The sequence below is a fragment of the Balaenoptera ricei genome, chromosome 13 (assembly GCF_028023285.1).
Source record: "Balaenoptera ricei isolate mBalRic1 chromosome 13, mBalRic1.hap2, whole genome shotgun sequence".
Classification (NCBI taxonomy): domain Eukaryota; kingdom Metazoa; phylum Chordata; class Mammalia; order Artiodactyla; family Balaenopteridae; genus Balaenoptera; species Balaenoptera ricei.
Genome location: NC_082651.1, coordinates 58,760,606 through 58,775,437, shown reverse-complemented (window position 1 = coordinate 58,775,437; position 14,832 = coordinate 58,760,606). Strand labels below are relative to the sequence as shown.

The 14,832-nt window shown below is 38.9% G+C and overlaps 1 pseudogene; it reads left to right on the top strand.

Moving 5' to 3' along the window:
• The first annotated feature begins 11,982 nt into the window (after positions 1-11,982).
• LOC132376749 (ferritin heavy chain-like) lies at positions 11,983-12,579 on the top strand (annotated as a pseudogene).
• The last annotated feature ends 2,253 nt before the right edge of the window (positions 12,580-14,832 follow it).

Genomic DNA, 14,832 nt, shown 5'->3' with positions numbered 1-14,832 from the left:
TTCTCCCAGTCGCCCAGGATTAAAGCTACAGACTCATATTGGACTGCTCAGATTTGCAACTTATTTGCCCCTGAATAAGTTGTCAAGTCTAATCAAGTCTACCTATATAATATGACTTTATGCTATCTCCTCCTCTCTATTTGTAATACACTATTTCAGAACCCCCAAGATCTTCAGAATAATGTGTAAAATCTAACTGACATATAATATTTTTGTTATGTCAGTCCTGCCTTTCCAGCCTATTTAGAGAGCAAATTTCTTTCATCTGGCCCTTTGCTTTTCCTTCTGCCTGAATACCTACCTCTATCTTTTTCCATTTGTCCAGCCCTCATTCATCCCCGAGATGGCAGTATACAAATGCCTCTATGCTGGAAAGCCTTCTATTTCCACAAATGAAATGATAATCATCACTCCCTCCTCTGAATTCCTAAGCACTTAATTATGTTCTCTTTCATTCTCTCTCTCTCTCTCTCTCATTCTCTACCACCCCTCTCTCTTCACCTGTTATCTATTATTTTCCTAGTAGAATATAATATCCTTCAAGGTAGAAACAATGATCAATTTGACTTCATTTTTTCCATCATCTTCTGGAATGTAAATAGATATTCAATACATTTAGGTGAAAAAAAAAAAAGTAACATTTTAGTTACATAACATTTTTTTAAAAATAAATTTGTTTATTTATTTATTTATTTTTGGCTGCGTTGGGTCTTTGCTGCTGTGCGCAAGCTTTCTCTAGTTGCAGTGAGCGGGGGCTACTCTTGGTCGTGGTGTGCAGGCTTCTCATTGCAGTGGCTTCTCTTGCTGTGGCGCATGGGCTTAGTTGCTCCGCGGCATCTGGGATCTTCCCGGACCAGAGCTCGAACCTGTGTCCTCTGCATTGGCAGGCGGATTCTTAACCACTGCGCCACCAGGGAATCGCCTAGTTACATAACACTTTAATAGATAAATTGGTCATTGATGCTGTCTAAGTAATAAATAGATCCATATGGGAAGGGAATTAATTAGCATATTCAAATGATGGGATTCTTACCCTATTTTACATCATTGCCGTTTACCTAGTCACCTTTGTCATAAATTCTCCTGGCTCTACTCCGAATGGATCAGAAAGATGTAAAATCCCTCCTTTGAAAAGGGACATTAAAAGGGGTCTGGAGCGGCATAAGATTCAAATACGGTAAGGTGGCAAGGAAGAAGGCTTATTTCTTGTTTCATAAGTCTAGTCAATATGACAGCCTCATTGATGCATTAAGTTAGCCTGAAACTGCTTTTTCAAGTGCAGTGTTATTCACTGTAGACCTTCCAAATCAGTATTCAGGTAGTCTGTTCACACACCTGGTTCACACCTGATGCAACTTTCTTACTCCCTCAGAAATGACCAGCCAACGCAGCAGTGAATTAATAAACTGAAAGTTTCTTTTAACAGATTTTTGCATTCATTTGCAAGTTCAATGAAAACTGAAAAATCAATTACAGAAAAGGAATTTAAACCAAAATTGAGAGAAAAGGGAAGAATATAAAATGGTGCACTTTTGATTAAATATAACATAAAAGTAGGAGGAATTTTAAAAAATAAACTCTTCTCACTTGGCAAGAGCTGTTCCTCCGGTAGCATTGCATTCTCAGTCAGAGAACTGCCAATGGCTGTTTGAAGAAGAAAAACAGGAAAAGGAGCTTTTTAACAAGAAAAAAATAATATTTGTCAAGGACAGTTTATTAAGGAATATCATTTCAGATGACTCCCTTGTACAGACTAATAAATATGATTTTAAAAATTAAACAGAACCCTTGCAGATAAATATAAGACTTTTCTGTGAAGCCAGACTATCAGGAACGAGAGTTCACCTTCAGTCAAGGATATGAGCTAGAGGAAAATAAAAGCCATAGAAAGAACATAAAGGCCAGTGATATTCAGTGGCAAACACTGAAACTTTAACTGGAAGTATGTTTATTATATTAATGAATCAATAATAATCTCTGAGTCTTGCTTATATTCATACACCTCTGTGTTGGCATCCTGCACCAGAACTTTCAAATCAGAGAAAATCATAAACTTTGAAAATGATTTTTATTATCTTGAAAGCCAAGCAGCAACCAAGAGACAAGAAAGAAAGAGAGAGGGGTGGGGGGGGTGGGTGGGAAGAGAGACTGTAAACTCTAGCAGGAACCCAAATGCTCTTTTGCCAAAAAAATAATGGTTTGCTTGCAAAACAGAGAAGCAAGAAACTGCAAAGTAGTAAGTTATCTGCTGGAAGGACTGAGAGAACTTCAGGTCAAATAAACTTAACCCAGGTGGATGGACAAAATCGTGCCCCCGCCCCACAGTTCATATGTTGAAGCCCTAACCCCCAATGTGACTGTATTTGGAGGTAAGGTCTGTGATGAGGTGATAAAAGGTAAATGAGGTCTTTAAACATGGGGCCCTTATCCAGTAGGATTGGTGGCCTTATAAGAAGAAGATGGTCTCCCTCCCTCCTCTCTCTCTCTCTGTCTCCCTCTCTCTGTTGTCTGTCTCTTTCTCTCCTTCCCTCCCTCCCTCTTCCTTTTTCTCTTCCACTATGTGAGGACACAAGGAAAATGTGGCCATCTGCAAGCCAGGAAGAGAGCTCTCACCAAATTGGCTGGCACCCTGATATTGGACTTCCCAGCCCCCAGAACTATGAGAAATAAATTTCTGTTGTTTAAGCCACCCAGTCTATGGTACTCTGTTTTGGCATTCCGAGCTGACCAATGCATCCAGATAAATTGTCAACTTGCTGCTAGCCATAAGAAGGGAGAAATCAAAGATGCTTCCATCCATCCTTCAATAAATAAATCTTTATCAAGCCTATGTATTGTTAGTCATTGTGCTAGGTGCTAGGGTTTCACTGATAAACCAAAAAGCCAGGTACCCTATCTTTGGAAGCACAGAGCCTAGTTGGGGAAAAAGATATTATTTTAAAAGTCACAAAAATATGTAATTACCAACTTTGATAAATGTTTTGAAGAAGAAGTGAGAGGAGCTATGGGCAGGAAAAGCAGTCGGGCCTAATCCAGTCTGAGTGGCCAGGGCAGGCTTCTCTGAAGAAGTGACATTTGAGCCGAGAGGGAAACAGTCAGTGTGAGTTGATGTGGCTGAAGAAAGAGAGAAAGGCAAGAGAGGGCTGGGGCAAAGGGAGAGCTGGCTAAGCTGGGGAAATGGCCCATGCAAAGGCCCCTCGGAGGGAGTGATGCATTTGAGGCTGTTCTGTCATTGCTCATCTTCATGGATTTTATAACTGAGTATTGTGAATCGAAGTATGTGAAATTGACATATCTACACTACCGAATGTAAAATAGTTGGCTGGTGGGAAGCAGCAGCATAGCACAGGGAGATTGTCTCGGTGCTTTGCGACGACCTAGAGGGGTGGGATAGGGAGGATGGGAGGGAGGCTCAAGAGGGAGGGGATACAAGGACATGTGTATGCATATGGCTGGTTCGCTTTGTTGTGCAACAGAAACTAACACAGTATTGTGAAGCAGTTATACTCCAATATAGAGCTAAACCAAAAAAAAAAAGCTTCTGAGAAAGTAAAAGTACTTTCTGTGTCAGGAAAAACAAAGTGCCTTCTCTTAACGGGGAAGGAAATAAAAATGATCTTAAATTCATCAAACGTATCCTGGGGACTCAAGGATGGTGTGACCTATGAGACAGTCAGTAGCATCTGAAAAGCATGCCAAGTGGACACAAAAACAAAATGGATTCCCTCAAGTTTCACTGCTCTATCTGAGCTTCTTACCCAAAGTGGCCTGTGTTGTTGCCATGGGAACAGATCTCAGCAAGAGAAATCAATAAGTTAAAAATAAGAGTGAGAACAATGATAGCAAACTTGACTTGCCCCAGCGTCCGACCTCTCTAGAACATGACTCAGTATTGCTGAGGGGAGTGAGAGAAGAAATGAAGGGTCCTCCCCAGAGAGGAATCTGCTTGGCCCAACTCTTTCTACCATGCCAGGCTACACAATTCATTGTTACTGGGGGATTCCATCCCCCAATATCCTCAGCTTCATCTTCTCCCAGTCCTGACCCTCCTGATGTATTCTTTAAAATCAATTGCAAAGAAGTTTTTGTAGCTGATGCTTTGTTTATAGACCTACTTTGGAACGTTAATTTATTTTCAGGATCAAAACTACAGTTCCCTTTTAAAAAAGTCAAAACAGTCCTTACTGAAGACTCTAGTGCCTCTGAATCTGAAGCATCCGAAGAAAGAAGTGGTCTGGGGACAAATCAAGTTTCAACAGTTTTATTTGCAGTTTATTTATTAAGAGCAAAAAACAGAGGTAAGATGGGGCCCTGTCTCTGAAAACGGACACCCAAGAAAGCCAAGAGACTGAGAGCCTGTTCAATAATGCAGAGTAGCAGCAGTGCGTGGCAGGTCCATTCCACAGCCCACTCGTTTCTGTCTGCACTTCATAGATTGAAAGAAGCGAACATTCCGTCTCAAGCCAATGACCAGAAGATATTCACAAAAGCCTCTGCATTAGCATCAATGTATTTAGTACTTGAAAAATAGGTCACTAAGGTAAAGCAAATCAGCAAATGGAATGACATAAAAAACACAGATGAAAAGTGAGAATTTAATGTATTTTGTGCCTGATTTCTTATTAACACTAAAATAATTCACTTCTTGCGAAAAGTCCTCAGCAGCCTACTAATAAGGATTAAGGAGAATCACCTGATCATTTTGCTTGGATCAGCCCAGATGCCCTTGCATTCGTTAAAGCTCTGATTCGCCTTCCCCTGCCCTGTCTTCAGGCAGGTAAAAAATGTGTAAACTAAAATCAAGCAGGCAACTAAGACTTCCTTGCCATCTGGGCTGCTGAGCTTCTCCTATTATCCACTTAGAATATTATGAGATATCTAATATTATGAAATATCATCCTTTAAAAGTGATGTTTCATTAAGGCCTAGCTAATTCTTATCATACTAGCTATATCTGCACCCTTTAGAAAAATCACTCTGAGCCTCTGACCTTTAGGGATTTTACCTGAAAAAATGATGTAGATAATGTCTCAGTGTCCTAGAGCTCTCTAATCATGTAAGGGAAACATATTTGTTCAATCATAATAAAAGGCTGACTGCGAGAAGTGCAAAAGCAGCTAACATTCACAGAGCTATTAGTGGATTTGCTGCAAAAACCTTGTGAGAGGGTCATCTTATCCTTATTTGACAGATGAGGACAGTGAGGCTCAGAGATATCAAGTGACTTATCCACAGCTGCACAGCTGCTCAGAGGAATAATCAGAACACAATTTGCTTTTATCTGTTTCCACAGTCTGCATTCCTAAAGAATAGGGAGCTGCTTAATGGAATTAGAGCTATACTATAAAGCATAAATTTGGATTTAGGCATGCAGAGATGCTTAAAGGAACAGTTTCTAGTATTTCCTCAATTTTAACATGATGGAAAGTGAACTGGCTTTGGAAATAGGAATTCTGCATTCAAGTTTCAGCTTTGTAACAAACTTTTCCAGGAAAGGTAAAAGACGAGAAAGAAAAATACATTTCATTTCCTTTCATAAACCAACAACTAAAGCAGGATATAGGAAACAAATGTTGTGCCGGGCATTGGATGAAGCACTGGAAGGTTCTAGAAAAGATAATATTCAGACAGCCAATTCCTAGAGTTTGGGCTTTAGAATTAAGCAGCATCCACTCACTTGCATTTGGGTCACGGAAAAGAAGGGGATGGTAGGTGGATGGTGTTGAGTCTAGTTTGTGCTCACCCAAGTTTTTTTGTGCATTGTGTGATTCTTACTGTCAGAATCTACTCTGGGCCACGCTTCTAATTATTATTTTTTTTAATATTTGCCAGTATAGTGTCTCAAATGTTTTATTTATGTTGGCTTGGTTTCTTCTTTCTTTGAACAGCAGTAAACATTCACTTGCACTAACCCTAAAGAAGATGGTATTGGGGATTAATTTCCAGGAATTGCATATTGAATCCCTCTATGAATATCATTAATATTTGTAGTAATCTCTCTTTTCTTCTCTTTGGCTTCTCTGATTCTGAAAATGTGAAGAAAAACAAGATTAAGTGAGGTACCAAGCGTGGACGCTTCCTTTATTTCTTCTACAGAAAAAGGATTTCTAGGAGAGAAAAGAATTTATCCATTAGAAATAGAATTATTATTCTAGAGAGAGTGTGATGAGATTCTGTTTAAACATGCCACCTTTTCCCTTCAAAGAGAGGAAAAGGGTTTGATGGCTAGTGAGAAACAAGAACAAGAAATGAAATTCCCTTTATATTTCCTTTTTAAATAAATTAATTTGGACATAAAAGGGAGATTTCATAGTAACCAGGTAAAAAGAAGACACATAAATCTTATTTCATAACTGTGAATGTTCCAGTTCTAAGATAGAATAGACACATGCCACCCTTTCCCTCCCAGTGAATGCAACTGTCTGCCGACTCTGAAATGCAAATGAGGAAGGGAAATTGAGGAAGGAATTGAGAATTCAAAGTACAGAAAATCTGGCAGCTAATCTGTATTTCTCTTTTCCTCCTATATTTCTCAGCCTATATTCAAAGGCAGTGCACATCTCAGAACTTTGCACAGAGTGCAGACAGAAAGACCTCCGAGGTAATCCCTTCTCTCTCTGGTCTATGGGAGAGGGGAGACCACAAAGAGTAGGGGAAATTCCCTGTTATTGTTTTTTCCTTTTCTCTTCAGTTCCTCTTATGGGAAGTACACAGCAGAGTGGGGATACTAAATCTCCAGTGTTCTAGCCAAAGGACCAAGAAGGGAGAGGAGGACTTGGACTTGGAACATGTTCACAAAGGAGCAAAGAAGAGAAGGCTTTAGAAAAGGGTCCCAAAAAATTGTGTATGAACTCATGGGCTCTCTCCTGAGGCCATGTATGCATGGATCTGACCTTAAACAAGTATACTGAAGCATTGGAGAAAAACCTACAGGGTAGATCACAACCTAGGTCTAAGATTGGCCCCTGGGCTGCATACATGTTGGGACAGATACAAATAGCACTGCAAAGGCTTTGAAAACAACTAACATTGAAACCAATATCCACATAATTCAGTTTGAAACTTCTGGCTAAAACCTAACTTGGTTAAGTACTTACCGTAAAAATAACAACTATATTCTCCACAGGCTTTAAACAAGATCTGCATCTCATAGCATAATATTAACAATATTCAGTATACAATCAAAAAGTAATCAAGGTGCAAAGAACCAGAAGTCTGAAAAACTCTCAAGGGAAAAGACAATCGACAGAAGCCAGCCCCAAATCTGCCATGATGTTAGACTTAAGAGACAAAGACTTTAAAGCATCTCTCCTAATCATTCTATAAAAACTAAGGGCAAACACTTCTGAAACAAATGGAAAGACAGAACATCTCTGTAGAGACATGAGAGATATTTTTTAAACAATCATTTTTAGAACTGGAAATTATATAAGTGAAAAAACACAATAAACAAAATAAGAACATTCACTGGATGGGCTCAGTGTTGAAACTAACCAGTCAGTGTCCTTGAAGGTAGAACCATAAAAATAATCTAATCTGATCAACAGAGAAAAAAATTGAAAAACAAAAGATGAACAGCCCCTCAGGTACCTGTGGGACAATATAACAAGGTCAAAATTTGGTGTCCTACAGGTGCCAGAAAGGCAGGAGAAAGAGTGTGGGGTAGAAAAATATTGAAGAAATAAAGGTGGAAATCATCCCAAATTGGTAAAAGGTGTAAATTTAGAGATTTGAGAGGCTCAGCAAAACCCAACCAGAAAACACTCAAAGAACTGTATATCCAGATGTACTGTAATTAAACTGCTGAAAATCAAAGCTAAAGAAAACCTTAAAAACAGGCTAAAAAATGACATAGTATAAAGGAGAACAAGTTTTTGAATTATTACTGATTTCTTAGAGGCAGCTATAGAGACCAGAAGGTAATGGAACATTTTTAAAGTGCTATGACAAAAGAATGAGCAACATAATATATACTGTGTAAACATTCCTTAGGATTAAAGACAAAATGAAGGCATCCTTATCTTCGCATGAAGGAAAACTAAGAAAAGTTTTCACCAGCATATCTAATATGAAAGAAATGCTAAAGCAAGTCCTTCAGAAAAAGGAAGTGATACCAAAAGGAAACTTGGAAATTTTAGAATGCAGGAAAAGTAACAGAAATTCTAAATATCTGGGTAGATATAATAGATTACCCACCCCCATCTTAAATTCTTTAAAATATACATATCAGCAGAAAACAAAAATAGTATCATTGTGTGGCAGAATGTGTATGAATTACATATATGTAATTCTTTACAACTAGAATTTAAAAGAGTAACGAGACATATGGTTTTAGGTTATCTACATTCCACTTGAACTGGTAAATTATTAATTCTAAATAGATTCTGAAAAGTTTAATGCATATTGTAATCCCTAGAGCAGCTGCCCCCTAAATTACACAAAGATATTGTCCAAAAAAGAAAAAAACCCAATAAACAATACACCAAACAATGTTACTTTTATGGCACATTACTGTCATTTAAAAGTAAATAAGTATGCACAGACCTTTGTGCGCCACAAGAATTTTAGGTTGAGGAAAAGTTCTATATCTTGAATATAATGATGGTTATATGGGTTATTATTCAAAACTCATTGAACTGTACTCTTAAATGGATGCATTTTATCGTATACTAATTATACCTCAATAAAGTTGATTTTACAAATAAAAGCAAGAGTACACACCAAGAAAAAGATAGCTGTGGCTCTAAACAGCACTTATTAATTTCAGCCACATGAAAAATAACACCTAAAATTATCATTTGTGAATTATTAGGTTACTCAAATTTTAGGCATAATTTCAACTATAAATATGTTATAGATTTTAGAAAAAAAAACACATACTAAATTGTTTTGTACCCTCAGTAGACGCTCCAAAATTGTTCTTTATCTTCCTTGAGTATGATTTCTTCTAGTTAGGAACGTTAGGTACATTCAAAAGTGTTTGAGTGTCTATGAGTTGCGAAACACAATGTTTTGAGCGATCTACAAAGTATTAAAATTGGTGCTTACCTTAAGAAGCCTGCAATTAACTTGAGAGTCATGATATATGCATATTAGACATAAAAATAACAATTAAAATATTAAATAACAAATGAACTGAGTGGTATAGGCAGTAAGTATACAATAGTGTTGTTTAGGACAGTGGTCCCCAACCCCTGGGCCACGGACTGGTACCGGTCTGTGGCCTGTTAGGAACTGGGCCACACAGCAGGAGCTGAGTGGTGGGTGTCCGAGTGAAGCTTCACCTGTATTTACAGCCGCTCCCCATCACTCCCATTACCACCTGAGCTCCGCCTCCTGTCAGATCAGTGGTGGCATTAGATTCTCATAGGAGCGTGATCCCTCCTATGAACTGTGCATGCCAGGGATCTAGGTTGTGCACTCCTTATGAGAATCTGTTGCCTGATGATCTGAGGTGGAGCTGAGGCGGTGGTGCTAGCGCTGGGGAGCAGCTGCAAATACAGGTTATCATTAGCAGAGAGGTTTGACTGCACAGAGACCATAATAAATCAATTGCTTGCAGACTCATATCAAAACCCTATCAGTGAGTGGCAAGCAAAAACAAGCTCAGGGCTCCCACTGATTCTGCATTATGGTGAGTTGTATAATAATTTTATTATATATTACAGTGTAATAATAATAGAAATAAAGTGCACAATAAATGAAATGCGCTTGAATCATACCGAAACCATCCCCCAACCCCGGTCCGTGGAAAAATTGTCTTTCATGAAACCAGTCCCTGGTGCCAAAAAGGTTGGGGACCCCTAGTTTAGGAAGAAAAAAATCAACAATCAGTGGGTTCAGAATGGCAGAACCAGAAAGCTCCATGGAGGTATGTGTATACAGACCAAGTACCAAAGACTACATAGGGTGTTTTCAAGCTCTGGGAACAACTATGACTATGAGTGAGCATACAGAGTTTCCCAAAATGAAAGAAAAGGAAAGGTAGCTCACCTTTAGTTTAGCAAAGGGAATCAAAATGACATTCAATCCAACTAAACCATATTCCCTGTGCTTAGAAATTGAAACACACATACCATTAACTAAAGGTGATGACAAAGAGCCAAAATAAATTCAAAAATTTTTTATTAGATTTTATTCTGTTACTTACTTTAGTACCTCAGGGACTGAAAAGAGAGTCTTTTTTTTAGTATTTCCTGGAAAAACAGAAACAAACAAACCCTGTTTTCTAATGCTACAATGCATAATGCAAGGGATGGAGATTATTTCAGGTTTCTTTTACTCTCGTGCACTACAAAACAATTTCACAATATTAGCAAATGAATAATTTATTTATTGTAAATGTACACACCTGTTCTTAGAGGGATGCTGACACTTTCATTTATTTGGGGAAAAAAGGTTTATAAAATAAATCTCCACGGGTATCTATAGACCATAGACTTTTTTATTGTTTTCTTAACTGACAAAATCTCTTCATCCATCAGCTTACTATAAAAAAGTAACATAATATTCCTTGTATGTAAAATTTTTTAAAAAGTAATGTAATAAGAATAAGGGGTAAAAACGGTTAAGAATTTCTGAGGAAGGACCTCCTCCCCACCAAAAAATAGTCCCCTTCTTTACCATTTAGTTTCTAAACACATTGAGAAGTAAAACAGAGTGGCATGTTGAGACCAAAATACTACTTCTTTTACTTTAATGCTAAGTTAAAGGTCATAGCTTTGTTCTAAGAACTAAATGGACTCCTAACACCAAACCCCCAAATTAGGCAGACTTATCCATCCAGTGTCTGTCATGGTCAGAGGGAAGAGAAACTACCTCTGAAAAAAAACAAACAACCTGTGTTTCTAGAGAGTAGCTAACTTCCGTTAATTCTAAGAGGAAGAGGTAGTAGATCTGAGCTGAGCAAATAAACAGCAGATCAGTCTATTTTTTCTTCCCAATTTTACCAATCAGATATGTCACTCCACTGCCCCAGGGTTGAGGTCAATAAAGGGGCAGTTAGATTCTGAGTTTCTTTCACAGGCAGGAAACATGAAGAGGGAGGATTAAGTGCTCCCCGTAAAATTCCCTCCCTTTTTTCTTCAAAACCCTTTAAACTTTTTCAGAAAGCCTGTAGTCAAGCAGGAGTGCATCCTTTTAGGGAAAGGGGGCCAGTGGTCTATAAGGAAAACGCTGACCCGACCTTCATTAGGCTGCCTCTCCATTACCAACCACTGCTCTTTGGGAATCACCCTGGGACCACTGGTAGTCGTTTTAGATTTTGCTAAAATTAATGGGAACAATGCATTATCCAAATCAGCTCCAAGGCCACTCTGTACCCAAGAGTAAAAATCTGTTTCCTATTCAGTTTGCCATCCCAAATTACAACCAACTACTCTACCCACACAGTATTCCAGAAATTCTTCAGGGGCATTAAACACATTCAAATAATTAAAATATCCACAATATAGGGACATCTCAATGTGAATAACAAACACTCTCCCATTATCAAATTCCAAGGGAGAATGGTTAAATCCTCTTGCAAGTTAAAATCACCAAATATTAATATCCCTTAATATCTGGACTCAAATTATTTTGCCTATTTGAGTATAAAGTCCAAACCTCATCTTTTTCAGCAAAATCTTGGCCATGTGGAATTGAGGTTCTTTAAGCATTCTTAGAAAAGGAGCGTTATTCCTTTGGGATCACAAATTGCAATGTCAATTCGCTGATATATTTCAATTTTAAACATCCCAATGAATGAACAGGCATATATGACTATTAAGCACTGACCCCACAATCGCCATATTGAGAAAGGAAGCCACACCCAGGCCCTAGAGCCTTTAGGTCCGGCAAAACGATGTTCCCAGAACCCAGTACTTAGTGTTGAAAAGACCAAAGTGAAAGGAAGTGGAGGACTTGACACTTTCTGCCCTCGCTGAGACGCCAGTCACTGGTCGATGCCAAAATGTCTAGAATCCCAAACCGGGGAACATAAAAATGATTGGAGAGGCCAAAGGTCCCCGCAGACAGCTGTCCTCGGGAGTGGACCACTGCTGCCACCATGAATGCACATCCCCGCCGGGGCTCCGACGCGCCACCCCCCGCCCGTCAGCAGGAGCCCTACCGTCACTGTGCCTGTCCATGACCTACTACTTGGACCGCGACGCTGTGGCTTTGAAGAACTTTGCCAGCATTTTCTTCACCAGCCCTAGGAGGTGAGAGAACTTGCTGAAAAACGGTTGAAACTGTAGATCAAGAAGGTGGCCGAATCTTCCTTCAGGCTAGGGAGGAGCCAGAGCACGGAGACTGGGACGAAGTCCGCCTCACACTTAGAAACTAGTGCGAATCGGTCACTACTGGAACTGCATAAACTGGCCACCGACAAAAACGACGCCTACACGTGTGACTTGTTGGAGATTCATGACCTGAAAGAGCAGGTAGGTGAAAGCCATTAAAGAATTGGGTGGCCTTGTAACCAACCTGCGCGAGACAGGAGCTCCCCCTCCCTGCCACCCTCCTGTCCCGGCTGGTCCCCCCCCGCCCCCGGCCCAGCCCCTGCCTCCACCCTGGAACGTGGCTTGGCTGTGTCCGTGACAAGGGCACCCTGAAAGACAGTGATGTCTAGAGCTAAGCCTAGAGTGGCTTCCCCATAGCCATGGGGTGACCCTCCGTGGTCACCAATGCAGTGCGTGTTTTTCAGGTTTACATTCTCCCTTTCTTACCATTCCTTCAAATGAAATAATTTAATACCCCTCCTCCCTCCCCAGTGAATGTAGAAAAATCTCCCAGAATGTGATTTATTTTGCCTCTCTCTATATACCATATTTGGGGGAAGGAGGAGCCCATCTTTCCCTAAAAATATGCAGTATACATTTCTTAAATTTCTTAATGTCCTCTTAGAGCCACATGATTTTTGAATTCTGGTACTTGAGTAAGTGTGAACTAAATCTATTGACATACTGTTTTTTAATTTATTACTATTGTTTTTTCTGTTCTTTTTTTTTCCTTTGCAGTTATTGTCACTACCTCTTGGGATTGACACTTAAACCTAAGACTTTCACCATATCTTCACATTTGGCTTAACTGCAAATCACTCTAAGCAAATTACTCTGTATAGAAATTATAGAAGCTTGTGTGTAGGAAAGTGGTTATCAAAGTACAGTCCCCAGACCACCAGCATCAGTATCACTGGGAATTTTCTAGAAATGCAAATTATTGGGCTAACAGGAACATCTGAATCAGAAATTTTGAAGGTGAAGCCTAACAATCTGTATGCTAACAAGTCCTACAGGTAATTCTGGCACACGCTCAGGTTTGAGAATCACTGCCCTCTTCTCGGTGGGGTTGGCAAACTTTTCTATAAAAAGCCAGTGGGCCATACGATCTCACCATGCTACTTAACTCTGGCAATGTGGAGAGAAAGGCATCTTGGACTAATGGGTGTGGCTGTGTCCCAATAAAACTTTATTTATAAAATTAGCTGGCAGCATGATTTGGCCGGTTGGGTATAGTGTGATAACCCTGCCCTAGAGGATTAGAAAAGATCAAGACTTCTGCCTTGTGTCCCTCAAGACACTATCTTTCTTCTACTTTTCAATTCCATATACTTGTGAAACATGTTCTCTCAGGGCACAGGCATGCCATGCATAACAATTGCATCATCTTGAAATATATCCACTAACTCCTTGAGAATTATTCATTCTTATGTATATGAAAAAGCTGCATTAAATATAAAATTAATTCCTCCAACAGCATCTCCTTGGCCCTGAATAGATGATAAAATTTGGAGCAGTCATCTGGCAATGCCTATCCGGCTGGCACTAAGACTTTAAACTCGCTTCTGTGAACTGCAAATCATAGAACTCTAGAAACTTGTCTTCCTTAATGTTTAAATGCAGCAAATATTTTATACCCACCAATACCAAGGAAACATGTAAAGATTCTGTTTTTCCTATAATATAATCTTTTCTATTATGAACAGCCCAGCCTACGAATTAAACTGTGGTCACACACAGCTATTAGAAGCCCATCCAGGCCACTTGTAGCATAGCTGAGAAGCTTTGCCCAGTCAGCTTTGTGATTCCCATGTACCTTTGCTGAGGATACCCATGTGCGCCATGTACCTCTGCTGGGATTCTCTTGCTTTTGTCAGGACCTTTTGTGTCCTTGCTGAAGGCCTGCACAGCTTTATAAAATTAAGCCAGCCATTGTTTTGGTGAACAGAAGCTTTCATTTTGATTGTTAACATTTCATCAATTTTTTTTTCTTTTCCTAGTTATTACTCTCTGCTTTATTTAAGAAACCTTTCTTAACCACATGCCATGAAAGTATTCTCTTATGTTTGCTCCCTGAAGATTAATACTTTTAACTTATTCATTTGGGTCACTGATCCATCCCAAATTAGTGTTTTTGTATGGTGTAAGGTAGACATCACAAGGATATAGATATGTAATTGTTCAAGTATCATTTGTTGAAGAGGCTTTCCTTCCCTTTCCCCATTAAATCATTTTCACACCTTTGCCTAAAATCAATTATTGGATTCATGTAAATTTATTTTTTGCTTCCCCATTCTGTTCCATTTATCTCTTTGTTTATTTTTACATCAATAATATGCTATCTTAATTAGCATAGTTTTATAATAATTCTTGAAATCAGGTAATGCAGATCCTCTAACTTTGATCTTTATTTTCAAGCTTTTTTTTGATTATACAAGTCTTTTACATTTCAATATATATTTTCAGAATTAGCTTGTCCATTTCTACCAAAAGAAAAAAAATGGTCTGGGTTTCTGATTGAGATTTAATAATATCTGTAAATCAATTTGGAGAATATTAACATTTTATCAGT